This window comes from Vidua chalybeata, chromosome 22 (assembly GCF_026979565.1).
Source record: "Vidua chalybeata isolate OUT-0048 chromosome 22, bVidCha1 merged haplotype, whole genome shotgun sequence".
In the NCBI taxonomy this organism is placed as follows: domain Eukaryota; kingdom Metazoa; phylum Chordata; class Aves; order Passeriformes; family Viduidae; genus Vidua; species Vidua chalybeata.
The window spans coordinates 4,118,442-4,134,286 of NC_071551.1; the positions used below are offsets into that span (position 1 = coordinate 4,118,442).

At 45.9% G+C, this 15,845-nt stretch overlaps 1 protein-coding gene and 1 long non-coding RNA gene across 5 annotated transcripts in view; both read right to left on the bottom strand.

The window, feature by feature from the left end:
- The window catches only part of CAMTA1 (calmodulin binding transcription activator 1), a 237,283-nt gene that overhangs the window by 115,025 nt on the left and 106,413 nt on the right, over positions 1 to 15,845 (bottom strand). The gene's annotated exons all lie outside the window — the stretch shown is intronic.
- LOC128798783 (uncharacterized) lies at positions 13,965 to 14,599 on the bottom strand. The gene is made up of 2 exons (XR_008434542.1): positions 14,365 to 14,599; positions 13,965 to 14,204 (listed from the first exon to the last, which is right to left on the bottom strand). It is a non-coding gene; the product is annotated as an uncharacterized LOC128798783 (long non-coding RNA).

Here is a 15,845-nt window from a genome sequence, read left to right on the forward strand (position 1 = left end):
TCATGATATATAGAATTAGTCTGTGATTTTATCACAGATATCTCCATGATCTGTTCTTACAGGTATCACTGCTATCTCATTCTTTTCAATAACATTTCCATATCCCAACAGAGACGCCATCCAATCTTCCTGAAACCAATTCCTCTGTATTTCATACAAATCATGACCAGAAGAATTTGTCAACTATTTGTAGTGATACATTTGTTTTACGTGTAGGAGCGATTGTCCATCTGTGGTTTCTGTAACCTGCACCCACAAAAATCTCTGCTGATCCTTTGAGAGGGCAGAGCCCAGCCAGAAAAGTGAGGCAGCTGAAAACTGGGTCTCTTGGCCACCAAATTAGCAACCACTGGGGAAACCCCTCAAATTTGTGTGTGTGTGTGTCACCTCTCTTCTCAAACAGACCTGAAGTGAGCACCTTCTGAGACTGGGGTATCTTGCAACATGATCCTTCTTTCAGGACACGGATGCTGAAGCCACAGCCACATTCCAAATCCATTTAAAGCTCAGATGAGGCTCCCCCCTGTCAGCTGCGGGAGCTGGGAGGCAGCGGCGGCTCCCGCCCACTCCGTGAATCAGGATGCAGCGAGAGAAGCCGAAGTGCTGCTGTAAACCCCCTGAGTGGATGCCAGCACCACGTGCCATCCATCTCCCTCGTCCTGCCGCAGCAGCGAGAGGAGCCGGGGAGGAGTGACGGGGGTTGTGACAACTCTGGTAGGGCACGAGCAGACAGGGAGGCGACAGGAGATTCTCATCATTCCCCCGTGCAGACTGGCCCCAGTTCAGCTTTTTAAAGCAGTAAACAGGGAGGGGAAACCACGCCTGAATCCCGGGGAATCCCCAGGGCCAGAAGGCTGCCGCCAGAGCTCTTATTTTGACTTAAGGAGTGTCACAATACAGGAATGCATCCAAAATTTCCCATTACTACTGCAAATCAAAACCAAAACACTGCTAACCGTGTTTTCTCACTCATCATCTTGGAGAAACACAGATATTAGACAGGTTTGGATTTTCCTCTGACGTTCATAAATAGTAACTTTGATTCAGCAAAGCACAAAACCACGTGCTCAGATCTCAGCCTGGGCTGAGACGCGCTGCTGGCAAGGTTCGCCTTTTATCAATGTCAACAGAACTTAAGCAATTGCTTGCAGTTTGCCAGGTTGGGTAAGGAGTCCCTGGTACTGACAGCAGATCCCAAAAACATTCTTAACATTTCTAGGCAGCTGGAAAACCCAGAGAACCTGACCCTTCACTTTTCAGCTGTGGCATCACAGCACAGCGCTGTGCAGCCCTGGGCACTGCCTGCTGTGCAGGCGCTCAGCCTGGTGCAGGCATTTCAGGCTTAATCCTAATGTCACTTCTTTTCCTGACACATTTCAAACCCCCCACATGCCCTCAATGCCACTGGCAGCCATACCCAGGTATCAGTTCCTACACTTGAGCCCAAGGCTCTCCTGTGACAGCTCATCAAGGGAGGAGAGGTTACACAGCCTGTGCACTGCAGGACCTCGTCACTTCTGGTGGCTTTTGTTAACAAATATTGTTCTGTTTCCCTCGCTACTGTTAGAAAGCAATTTTTGGAATGTTCAATATTTAATGAAATATTTAAATGTTTAATGGGTTCTTTTTCAAACCCTGTTTTCCCTTTGTGGGGTTCTGAAGTCTCTGCAAGGATTGCAAGGTTTTAAGTTTCTCACTGTTAGAAATGAATCCTCTAATGACATTGTCTTAACGACAGAAATCAACCTACATGGGGACTGATGCTTCCACAGGCAGCAACACCCATTGCCCAGCCCACTGCAGGATCATTGGTATGCATCCCCACACCCCCACTGCAGTGCCTGCCTCTTCAAAAATGCATATTTCTTTATTAATACAGGGATACTTTAATCTTAGCCTAATTTTACCTTTAGGGAAGCGCTATCCCAAGGCTGCCAGGAGCTTAGACCCTCCAGATGCAGTGGTGTGATTTGTATTCAAAGCAGCAGGTCTATCTGTCAACATGTTTGTCTCCTTTCTCTGCCAGCTCTTATTTATAATCCCATTCAGATTAATGAATGACAGTAGTTCTCATCACAAGAAATTTGATTAATCAATTTAAGTGCTTAATCACCCTGGCCTGGGTGAAAAGCGTACTGGAGGGATGCTGCCTGGATAGGGGCAAAGTTGTGAGATGTAGGAGGAAAACATCATCACTTTCCCTCGTGAGCAGCTTGATCCAGGAATGTGCACTGGATCCTTGACGGGATTATGAGCTTTCCAAGAGCTCAGAATTTTCTTAGGGCCAGCAGTCATGGCCAATTAGTAATGAAATATCCACCTCCTGATCTGACACAAAAGGCTTCCTACTACTCACCTCACTCCCTGCTACCCATGTCACTCCAACTGAGCCCAAAAACTGGCAATCATGAAACCCCCTGCAGGGTGCTGATGAGGATAACACACCTGGGCATCCTGCAGCATCCCACTCCCCATTAGTCCTGCCCATCGCTTTCCTGTACCTCCAAGACTCTCACAGTCTGGCTGTGCCACTAGCTTGAATACTCCAGAACAATCTCCAGGGTTTTCTGGAGACCTGGGAGGTATTTCAGGTGAGGGGTAGGAGCAAGGCTGAGCAGAAATCACTGATTTGTAGGACAGAGGCCACACAGTGTGAGCACTACCTGTAGCTGCTCTTGCAGATACTGCGAATGACACGATAAACCCCAAAAAACCCTGTAACACAGCTCCAAGCAAGCTGTGCTCAACCAGGTATGCAGGATATGGGAATTCTCACTGGGAAGGATTCCCACATTTACCTCCACTAGCTAAACTCAAAGGGACTCACCCTGGAGGGAGGTGACCCGTTTGGAGCTGGGTACAGACAGGGCAGCACGAGCTCTGTGGACAGACCATCTGATGACACCTGTGTGCAAGGGATCACTGAGAGCAGATCTGGGTGACACATGCTCCACATGAGAGCCAGGCTCCCGTACTTCCAGGTAAGGGAAGAGCATTCCCAACATCCCTGATGTGAGTGAGCAATTATTAGGGGGAAAAGAGGTGCAAAGGTCTGCTCAGACTCCACAGGCCCGTGTTCTAAACCACACTGCCCAGGTGGTTCTCCAGAGGGATACAACAACCTACAGGACAGGCATTACCTCAGTCCCTAAACACCATCAACCCCTCCAGTCTCCTCAGCCCGTGGCACCCCACGCCACCCCGTGCAAGAGCTTCCTGACTGTCACCACACGGTGAGAACTGTGAGCTGGAAAATCGTGGAGCATATTAATGTCACACTGAAATATGACACAATACACAGAAGTATTTTATATTTATTCTCTTTTAGAAATGTTAGAAAGACAATATAATGAGAACACTGCAAACAAGTCAAGCATTTTCCTCCTAATCTGGCAATAAAAATGTCAAAGAAATGCCTAAAATCCTAATAGGAGAACAAAAAAATAATGGGGTGGGCTATAACAAGGATTTAGCTGCAACTTTACTTGAAGGCTTTAATCATGTCTTCTACAACATCAATGGAAAATCAGATACAAAGCTGTATGAACCATTAATGTCTGTGTTGGTTGCCTCAGCTGCTGGGGGGCTGAGACTGAACGGATCAGGAAGAGGCTAATGAAGACAGGTTGGGGTCAAAATACCTTTATATCTGGGGAAACTTTGCACAAAAGAAGGATTACTGAGCTGGTCTTGGTGGAAACTTGACAAAGGTAGCAAAGGCTGTGACAAGAGCAGCACCACATCTCCAGCTCAGCAAACTCCACCGTGGCCATCATGGGCAGGCTGCACCCAAGTGGGAAACCTCGTTATTGTCTGTCTAATTCTCTTTTTTGGGAAAGAAAAAAGATCATCACAGCATGGGGGAACCAGAAAAAATGTGACAGTGCCCTGGGGAAATGCAGGCTGAGATGGTATTTTACAGACACACAATAGAAACAAGCTTCATCTGGAACAATCCCAGGGCATGCAGGGCATGAGCAGATCGTGTGAGGAACGTTTGTCTGACATGTTCACTGTCTGTCTGACACAGGCAAATAAGGACAAGTCTAACAAATCCAACTTATAGGAAACATATAAATATCTAAGAGACCTTTTGGGAGCTATTAATTATACATGCAGTTTTATCTTGGATTAATTTTGTGCTGGAATGGACAAGAAGCCTTTGCTGGGATCTTTTTTTGGCAACCTCCCTTGGGCAAAATCAGCCCTGGAGCTCTCTGCAGACATCCCACACTGCAAAGGGCTCAGGTTCTGGGTCCTCTTCTCTTTACTCCACTTGCTTACAATTAAGAGCAGTAGATGCTGCAGGGAGTGACTCAATGACCAACACATGTCCACCCCTGACTTCAGGCTCTTTGCAAAGGTGGCATGGTTCCACTGCAGCTCCACACAGCCTGAGCAGAGAGCACAGGGCTGTGGAGTGGCTGAGTGCTCCAGACAGGGAGCTTCCAGTGGAAGCTGATATGGGAAGCTTCCCTTCCCATTTCAGGAAGCCATTTAAAGTTTTCAGTAGCTCCTGAATTCTGATAATTGAATCCAAGTGCATAGAAAACTCAGAAGGGCCTGACTTTCAAACCTCTTTCCAGAGAATCCCTTTGTTAAAAAGCATTTACACAACCTAAACCAAATTATTATGTATGCCAATACTAAATCTTCCCATTCTGATTTAAAATCCTTACAGCCTCACTATTGCTCTCAAGCAATGGCAGGAGCTACAGTAAGCAGGCATTTAAGAATGTCTTTCTAGACAAGCTGTTGTAGAAATACCAAGTTTATACAGCTTACAACCAACTTATCAATATTTCATTTCTGTCTCAAAAACCCAAATAGAAAAACAGTAATTTCTCAAGATTAGGGCACTAAAATTTACTGAAGCTCACCAGCAGCAAACAGCTGAGTGTTTCTGACGTTCAATAAGCAGTGGAAAGGTCAACGTTTTACTTGTATTAATTTTTTATCGGAGAAGGGAAAGCTCATTTTCATGACAGATAATGAACATTGGAAAAGGTCTTTTATGGCAAGATACACAAGATGGGGGTACTCTCCATATGAACAGTGTCTGAACCCCAGAGTCCCTCCTGGTGCCTACCTGAGGTGACATTATCACTGGGATTTACCTGAAGTGACATTATCACTGGGACTTTGCCTTCTGAAGAGCTCTTGAAGGCTATTTAACAGTTATGTCACTTAGCCAGCTGGGGAAGGAAAATACAACTCTAAACACAAAAGCAAATATCTCCCATATGCCTTAAGACATTCTGGAGGGTAGAAACAGAGATGTCAAGCTAAGAGCAAATCTTCTTCTTGTAAAATAATGGTGATTTCTATCACTGGCATTCAAATTACAGCTGTCCAAAGAGGATCTGCCTACACATTTCCAACGAGTTACTTGCATTCTTTCAGGAATGGGACTAGGAGGCAGTGGCATCATGGACCTTGGGTCTGGACCATCCCACTCCTTCCTTTTGGGTCACTCCGCCTGGGGCAGAAAGGCTACAGGGCTGCCCTGCCAAGAGCTGTCCCTGCGCTCCTCTGACTGGACTGTCCTCCAAGAAACACCTGGAGTCCTGCCCTGTACAGAACACCAGCCAGCACCTGGGCCCAAGACCCTCGAGTTCTCTGTGCCAGGACCCTGTACCTGCTCCTGCAGCTCCCCAGCTGCAACCACAGTGTCCAGACACCTCTGTGAAGGTGCAGCCCCTCGAGATGTCACTGCCACTTCTGCACACAAACTGACCCAAAGGGATTTACTTTCGCTGTAACTGACTTGTCATCAACATCTAATAACAGACCTGGGGGGGCTTTGCTGATTAATTAGATGCAACGCTTCAAACAAATGAATCTTAATGGGATCTCACACATCCCCCTCCAACCTTTTGTACTCTTTAGCTAAGAAGCTGAAAATGCTCACAAAGGACATGAGTGGAATTGCAGATTCTTTAGGAGGTCATGAGGGTTGAAAAGTCTCCCACAAATGCATCACTGGAGGTCACCCAGGCCTCAATGCGTGGAGAGTGATGGTGGCAGCAGGGCAGTGCCTGGCTCCAGCACAGCCTCCTCCAGCTGCAGGGTCCCACCATCCCACAGCCTCAGGTGGCAGTGAACAGAGAAGGAGACCTGGCAGTCACAGAGCACTGACAAATGAAAGTCAAGTGATTAGCTAGTACATTCAACAGTTTTGCTTCTAAAGTGTGTTCTGCATATTTTCTCAATAAAAGCAAGACAGCGCTGATGAGCTATATGACAAAACAGAACGCTGAATCATTTTTAGTACATCACCTCTTCTCATGCAGAGGGAATCTTCTGTCTTCCCCATCACAGCCAATTAGAGCATTCACAACATTTCTTCAAGGCTGACAGTGATTAGAAAAGATCATGAGACTCGTAAGAGACAATTCACGCTTTATGTCCTTAGATCTGTTCTCTCCATCCTCCTGGTTTCCGGGTGTTTTACTGGCAATGGCAGAGCAGCATTTTGCTCATCCCAAACAATTTTTTCCTTTACTGCAATTACAAAGTGCAGCTTTGCTGATGTCAACAGAAAAAATGGTTTTCCCTCAAAACAGCAGGGGTGTATTTGGGGTGTGGAACAGCAGCTCTGAGCCCTGTCCCCTGCTCCTGTAGAAAGCAGCATCCTGGAAATCCTCTGTCCTTCTGCAGAGAAGGACACAGCTGGCTCAGGAAAGAGAACTGCTGGAGAATGGTGCTGAGCAAGAACTGAAATGTCATTTGACCATGAAATGACTGACTATTTCAGCTCTTTTCAAGACTGAAATGGTGAAATGCCATCCCTTGAAAGGAATCCCCTCTCACAAAACCTGGACCCATACATGGAAACTTGAAACACTTTCTAAAATGTTCACTGGCTGAATCCAGCTCAAAAGGAGATCAGTGCTCTCATGGGTGTCACAGTGTCCAGAGGTTCACAGTGCTGACAAATCACAAGAAGATTCACAATGACACATGCCAATTTAAAGTGTTTGTTTCATTTTTGTAAGCAGATACTTTTCAGCATTTGAGAGAAAGGTGCAGACACTCATGTGCTTGTTCACTGCCAAGAGAAAATGCTTTGCTGAGACTGAGCACTGGCTGCAGCACAAAACTGAACAGCAAGATTTTCTCTTGTTACTGAAACTAAGTTCAAGATTCAAGGAAAAGCAGAAGAAAACAGAAAATTCTAGGCTGCTTGCTTCCCAACCTCCCACTGACACCACAAAACTGTCATTAGAAATGAGTCCCACGGGCAGGCAGAAATCTGTTCCCTCGGCCACACAATCCATCATCTCTATCCAATACTCTGCCTGTAGGTTTACAAATCACAAGGAATTTACCAAGTGGCTTTCATAAGGAAAAGTGGACAATAAATCATCATCACACTGAAGCCACTCATGTAACACACAGCTTCATTCTCATGCCAAATTTCATAATTGGTAGCTGTAAAAAAACACAAACCCTTCAAAACTTCCTTATCCGAGCAGTCTTCAAAAATAATGATACAGTATTAAGGATGAACATAAATTGAATTATTCACCTATTCCTTCTTCTCTAACTCCACAGTGAACCTGAAAGGATAGGAACTCGGCCCTCACCAGAGCCAGGGCTGCACTTTGCCCCAAAGAGCTTTTGAAAACAACTGGTTTTACTTGCATTAAGGTTCAGGGTCTGAAGGACAGGGACAGTCCCTCTGGAACTCCTGTCACTGCTGTGCAGTGGCTGCAGCACCTCCTCAAACTTTTGATAAATCCTCCTCTAAAATGGCAATTAACACCTTTTGCAGGTCACTCCACAAGATTAATTTTCCAAGCACAGATTAATGAAAACGCAGACAGAAGTGTTTAGAAAATATTTTCCCTATTAATCTTCATCAGCAGCAGATTACCAGCAGGGTGGATAATGAAGACATCGCCTCGTTAAGGTGAGAGCAGGCAGGGAGAAGGACAGGGCTGTTCTCCCAGGCACCATAAGCAGCTCTGTCACCACCATGTCCCAGTACACTGCAAATTCCACAGAGAAACTACTCAATCTGTGCAAAAACACTGACTGGGTCCTACCCATGTGCTGAAGGGCAGCTCAGAGGAGGGAACTGCCCAAGAATCGCAACTGTCACAAACCCCACAGCCAACAGGTTCCAAGTTCCACAACAGGAGCACAAACAAAAAGACATTTTAAAACTTTCAGTCCCTTCAAATTCACCAACAGCAAATGCTACTTCTGGTTGAAAGTTTCCCCTTAGGACTGGGAGGCTCCTTTTTGACAGAACTTTTCTCTGCCACACATAAATCTCAAAGGGATGTTTAATTTAATTGGATAAAGAGTCTGAAACTAATACAAAGACAATCCTGCACAGGAAACCTGCCCCTGAAAGGAGCCCACGGTCACTGCAGAAGTCATGGATGATGATGGCTCTGTAAAGAGGATTGAGTGGTCCTACCTTCCTGAAGCTGGACTTTTTGACTCCCAGAATCCCTGTATTTCCCCAAATTACCAGAGAATGCTTCATATTTCTTTCTCTAACAACTGTGTCTCATGCAGTTCAAGCAAACAAGAGTTTCTCTCCTCATTTTATTTTCTTTTCCAGCATTAACCCTCTTTTAAATTGAAAAATGCTATTCTGCCCTTATTTTCCCAAGTTCATCAGTGGCAATGTTGCATTTTGATGCATCTGGTTTGGGTTTAAAAAGAGCAAACGTGTCGGTTTACGAACCCTGCCTCGGGTAAGGAAGCTCGCTCCTGCCTGCCTCACTACAGAATCAATCAAACCCGCACTTAATGGAAGGACAGGAAGGCAGTGGGAGGAGAAGCTGAAACCACATCCCGTCCTTTGTCAGCAGCACAAAGCTGCGCACTCCCGTACCCTTCAAAACTCCTTGCAGGCGGGTGGGGAACCACTGCTGAGGCGCTGCGGGTGCTTCCTCCCGGCAGCTCGCTCATCCTCCTCCTCTGCCGCCCGCACAGCCTTCGGACCAGCACCGAGGGCTCCTGCCAGCTCAGAGCTGAAATAAACAGGACAGCTGAACGTAGTGTTCGCAAAGGTGACCTTCAAACCTTTTTGGTGTTTAAATTCAGTGCGCACCCCTCACAAATTAGCCACTGCCTCTTTAATATGAGGGATGCCACTTCACCATGCCAGCGTATGCTTTGTAATATGAAAATATCGTCACTTTATGTCAGGGTTTGCTTGCAAGTTGAGTTTGTAATAAAAAGGTGTATCTCTAATGACGTCAAGGAAAAGAGAGGGATGGACTCAGGCTAAGCTGGATCTGACCGTGACTGTCAAGACACCAACTCACCTCTCCCTGGCAGAGCAGGGGAGGCCCAGTAAGTATAAAGTTTAATGCTACCCTGTTTAACGATATTTTCACTTCAACCGAACTGTAAAATTAACTGAGAACTAACATTAAAAAAGGACTTTTATTTTATGCTGATCATTAAGTAAGGAGGTTTCACACTTGAGATCTGTTACATTAAAGGGGGCTGAAATTGCTTGTATCAATTACTTTCTTCTAAGTGGACAGACTTCTTATGAAATACCAAAACTGTTTTGTGACTGTAGAGGAGAAAGCAGTCAGATCCTGGGTGGGAAGGGATCTCTGGTCTGTGGCTGCTGCCCGTGCTGCATGGGGCAGCACTCACCTCCCCATGTGTCAGGGGAGCTGCTACAGACCCAGGCTTGGCACATGGCATAGTCCCATGTGACCTCTGGTGGACCAGAAGCCTTATTTTCTGCCACTGAGACAATCTTCTTCAGGTTCTACTACCTAAAGTAAATGAAGGTGCACTCCACAGGAGCCCAGTAACTTTGCTGTTTACCTTGTCAGTAAATACATCTACGAGTGCAGTTTAAAAAATAACAAAGGAGCTCAGAGGAACCATCCTCAGCATCACCCAGACACTGAACAAGTGGACATACACACAGAACGAAGGAAAAGAATGGTTAAGCAGAAAAGCAGCAAGAGCATGAGCAACTGGGAGGATGCATAGCCTGAAGTGAGTTCTTCACCAAACTGGCTGCTCCAGCAAGCGAGAGTGAAACACAGCCCCTAAAAACTGATTCACTCCTCTAATGATCTCACTCTGGCATCTCTGATACAGCTCGGTGCCACTACACCGAGGTATCCAATTAATTACAGACCAGCTGTAATGCACTTTGCAAATGGAAATTCTATTAATATGTGATTATTAGTTCTACAAAAACATAATTATTAATTCCATTACTATACTGCCAACAGCACAAACCCAGTTTGAAATGTAAAACTCCTCTCAGGTAACTTTAAGGCACACAAAAAATGGTGCAAGGAAACAAAGTATTTGGAGGGTCCTCAGGCCACTAAAACTTTCCAAGCACAATGCAACCCACCCAAAGACCTGTGCCTGCACATCAGCACAGGCAGCTTTAGGAAAGTGCTTTTTTCTACAGGTTGTGTGTTTTGTTGTGATCATCCCCGTCATCCTCTTTTCTCTTAACACACAAAAAGAGGCACTTTCAGTTGCAGAAGGTGCTGACTTTGCAAGATCGGGCTCGCCAGTGAAGTATGGGTTATCCCCGTTTACACAACTGCACAGTGTTTATTTAAACACGAGCAAAGCTCAGCTGTGTGAGGGGGACGAGCACATGGCAGCGCCAGCCATCCAGCTCTGCTGCTGGCACCCACGAGCAGAACTGCTCTTTGTCATACACCCACAGCCAGGGAGGCTCCGTGAAGCCAAGCCCTAAATTTAGAAGTCATCATCCCAAAGCTGTACGTGAAACGATTCATCATGATGACAGCAGCAGCATGTGAAATGGAGTCGTTTGGAGAATAATGCAGACAGGTATTTGCACAGCACGTGGTGTTTAAAGTCTCATGAGTACATAACTTGCTGCTTCAGAATGGGTGGAGCTTTTCCAGGGTCCTGTAATGACTCTGCCACACGGCTTAACCTCAAATAACATTTCAGCCCATCCTAACACACAACAAAAATCTAATTATATTCTGAAGAGGAGAAAAAAACGAAATACAGTAAGAAGAAAAAGGACCCCTCCTGCCCAGAGTGGCCCTGCTGTGGCGTTCAGCAGCACCAACAGCTCCTGACCATCAAGCTCAGTGCTCCCATGTGTGAACACCATGGGCATCCTCTGGCCTCCCACCTGCTTCTGTCCTCATGAGCCCTGCAGCTGGCACCTGACTTGCACAGAGACTCGAGACTCCAACAAAACCAGGGACACTCTTGAATGTGCATTTACCTCCAGCCACTCTTGCTCTGGCCATTCCTGTGCCAATGCCAGCCCTCGTTTTACATTATTTTCACCTCCCTACTTTATTTCTTTGACATTTGTAGATGGAACAAGTGCATCACTTCCCAGCCCTGGTTTTGCCAGATTAAACAAGCTTTTTATTTCTTCTCATAAAACAGCCCATTTTCCTGATCTGACCTGTCGTTTTCTGTTCTGCTCTGCACCAATGTCCCCTGAACGCTGCACTCCTCCATTGTATATAGAGTTATAAATGACACAGTACCACCTTGCTCATGGCCCCATTGTGCCCCACTGCTGCTGTTATTCCCTCTCTGAAGCACCCAAAGGATTGCACATGCCATAAGAGCCATTAGCACATGCTGTCTGAGGTTAAGGAACTCCAAAGAACATTCAATGGGTGTGCAAGCCACCCTAAATTGACTGATGAGAGCTGGAAAGATCCTCCAGTCTGCAAAATGTTGGTAAACACAGAAAATTTAACTGAGCATGTCCTGCATCACCAGGACATCCCCAGGCTGGGCAGAGGGAAATTAGAACACACCTCCAAGAATAAAAGTGATGTAAATGCTAATCTCTCTCATTGCTATATTCCCAGTCACAAGCTACGTGTTCATTATCTCCCATTAACATATTGTGTCCTCTTCCTTAACTAATAAAACATTTATCTCCAAGGAAATTATGCAGAAAAGACTGAATTTGCATACACATAATAGACATGTCAAAATGTAAGATGCAAGGACTTGGTATTCCAGCTAAAAGTGTTATACATGATTTGTGTTAGTTTCCCTAAATTCCAGAACAGCTCCAGTGAATCCCATCTCTGCCAGTGGCACTACAGGACTGACTGCAGATCTGTTGCATTTACTGAAGGTACAACACTGAGCAGGAACTGCACATTTGGGCTACACATGCTTTGGGGCAATCACTCCCATTATCTAAATGCAACTGCCTAATTTTGCACTTCACAGAGGAAAAGCCAGGTGACAGTGAAGCACTAGGTGGGATAAAATCTGAAAAGTGAATAGTAGGGAACTCGTGTTTCCCGAGGAGGAGGGAAGGTCTGGAGGCAGGAGCACCACAAGAGCTGGAGCACTGGTGCAGCTGGCTGCCCCACAGCACCTCACATCACTGCATTAACCACCAATGCAATGGCTCTGTGCAAGGCAGAGTCCCAAAGGAGAGGAATCTCTGCAGATAATGATCTGCCACAATGGCTTTCTGTCAGAGCCAGAACAACCTGGAATGCTAAAGGTGAACTTCACTTACAGATCTGCTGTGCATTTTGCTCCAGACTGTGATGAAAACTTCTTCCCCTGCCAACAGCAAAGTCTACCATGAATATGAATTTTTTTTTTAACTATTTTTGAAAGCCCGCTTAGAAAATAGATGTGCTCCAGGGGACAGAGAACAGAGAAGGCAGCGCCAAATGCACGATGCAATACTGGGAGGCAGAGTTTAGGATACTGACATTATAAAACCCAGGTAGCAGTGGGAAATAGTGTTTTTACAAAGGTTACAAACAGAAATGTGAGGTCTAAGGGCAGTTTTCCAGATGCTGCTCAGTAATATGGTATTGCACATTCCCTCTTTTCCTACCAGTGAGGCAAGGAGAGCCACGCTGACCAGAGCTGTGATGCTCACCAAGCTCCCTGGCCACACTGGTCAGTGTTCTGTCACCAAGAGCAGGCCCATCCTTCCTTTCCTGGGACTCAACCTCCCAGGTGACAATTCCCCAGCAGGAGCAGCATCATCCCAGCTCCACAGCTGAGCCATACTCCAGTACATCCCCCCCATACCAATGGCTCCTGCAGTTCAGTTGCCGTCGTCTCTGCATCCATAAATCAACTTTATGGAATGCACCAATTCAGGAGCAGTGCAATAAAATACACCTGTATTATTGGAATATCAACTATGTTTGCAAAGAAACAAGTTTGTTTTTTTTTTTTTTTTCCATGAGTTCCCCAGCCACCTCCCCCAGTATCTGCAGAGCTGAGCACAGAACAGGACAGAGGTGACTCTGCAGATCATGGCATGGAGAGGCTGTTCACAGGCCCCCAGCCAGCTCCTCACACCCTGTGCTGTTTTGGCCATCACCACTGAGGAGGGGCAAACTGTGCACAACCCATGGTAAAATCCTAGATTACAGAGACTTCTCACATCCATATTTAAAAAAAAAAAAAAAAACCAAACTATTTCAAGTAGTCAGGGGGGCAAACTGTGCACAACCCATGGTAAAATCCTAGATAACAGAGACTTCTCACATCCATATTTAAAAAAAAAAAAACAAACTATTTCAAGTAGTTGGGCAAACATCACCCAGATGGCAAGTTTGCTGTATCCTTGCTGAAAAATACTATGCAGCCAACAAACCCATATGGCCAACCAGAGGAGCCACATAAAGATAATGATACGCCTATACAGGCAAAATGTTAATGAATTAGGCCCAAAGTACATAAAAATCTGCTACCTGGTCCATTACACCTGTTTATGAAATCAATACTTGTATTTACCTTAACATTTAGTAGTTCATAAACACGGGATGGGCAGGCAAGGTCAGTGCAAGGGTGCTGCCAAGAGGTCACCTCTGCAGCCCACTCTGCTTCCCACACCCCAATCTTTGCCCCCTTTCAGCTGGAAATGGGGTCTCACAGTCTTCAAACTCCCCTGAAGGGGAAAGGGATAAGACATACAAGCAGATGGTCTATAAATAAGATTCTGGAAAAATCTCTCAATGCCTGTGGATTTATCTCCTTTAAGAAGGTCAGCCCATTCGCTGGAGGGTTATTAAGCTCTCTGCCACGTACGTGCAGGCAGTAAAAGAGATGCAGAAAGGGCTGCATCACCTAAGCCACCGACTCAAACAAATGCCAAACACTGACGCTTTCAAGGCTCTGCCATCATCACCACCTTCTCCATGGCTCTCATCCATGCAAGAGCCATTTCTGTTGTCTTCCAAGATGACACAGAGCTGAAAAAGATGTGGAGGGAGATAAGAGCATGAATCTTCTCTATTAGGATTAATCAATTAAGTGGCCATTACATGAGGAGCTGTCAGGATGCTCGATGACCAACAAGATCTGTATTTATGCCCTGCTGCCTGGAATCCCCCACCAGTGATTTACACTCACACACACACGCGAGGCTTATCCCGAGCAGCCTGCTCTGCAAGGACGGGTGATCCATCTGACAAACCACGGGCGCTGGGGGGAGGCAGGGGGTTTTTGGGCGCCCCCAGCCACACGGCTGCCTCTCCGAGGTGCTGGCCGGATGCAGGTCACGGCAGCGGCTGCGACAAAAGGCTGACGCCTGGAGGGATGTGCGTGCCGCTGCCGGCTCTGCGCCGAATTATCGCGGGTGCCCCCGGCCCGCGGGGAGCCCGCGTGGGAACCGCCGCAGTGGTTTCCAAGGCAACGGCGCGATCAGAGGCAGGATTCCTTGCTCATCAGTGGGATGGCTCGAGTATCCATTACGTTCCGCGGCGGGTTGAATAACAAACATGAGCTCCAACAAATCAATGAGACGAGCAGGATTTTAAGCCCTGCGAAATGCTTGTTTTCTTCTGTATTCCCTCGAGCCCGAGGCTCCCCATCCGACTTAGAGCAAAGGGATTTCAAATTTGGCAAGAATCTAGGCAACAGATCCTCCTGAAGTGCAAATTGCCACAGTTCTACTGAAGTCAGCAGAGATATGACAATTTACACCCACTTAGGTTCTGCCACTGGGTAATTAGCACATTGCAAATAACTGGAAACAGATTCCCAAATAAGAACACTCTTAAGCTTGAAGCAAGAATGTTTAAAAAAAAAAAAATCTCCACAGTTTTTTCCAGGATTAAGGAAACTTGCAGGCTTCTCTGCTGGCTTCTTCTGCTATATTACTGAATAAAGTAAAAAAATGTCACTCTTTCTGTTCCCCCGATGACGGAGGTTGAAACCACAGCCGTGTTATCAGCCCTTCTGTACCTGACATATGTGGCTGACACATGTCCCCACCAGGTCCAGTCCAAATGCCCTTTCAGTACCAACTCCCTGCACTCCATCAGGGACCAGCATCCAAACCAATCGTTCCAATCATGCCCGGGTTTTGTCACCTGCCCCATTTTACACACTTTTATTTCAAACACAGAGGCAACAATGCACATGTTGATCATTTGCAGGATGTAAGAGGCAAGTTCTGTATAATTTCTCTCTTAATCAATACCAAAAAAGGTCAAGCAGAATGAACCCTTCATTCTTTCACGTTGGGCTGACTGGTCTAACATCAGTCCTGGGCAAAGCAGTGGAAAAAAATTGATATGGGATTCAATTAATAAGAAATTAAAGGATGTTTTAATGCATTTAATGCTCACCAATTTGGTTCCATGGGAAATAGCTTGTCAAGCAAACCTGATTTCATTCCTTCAGGAGGTTCAAATGCTGATTGACAAAAGCCACATATTTGGAAGGCACTTAAAATTCCGTATGGCATTTGATTCCGTACCAAACAGCATTTGAATGTTAAAAACACACACACATTTAATGGATTAAAAGCTGTCTAGCAGATAGATCTTGAAAGCAGTGGTCAATTAGTACCTGCAATTGAATTGTGCGGCTTCCAGAGACAAGGCTGC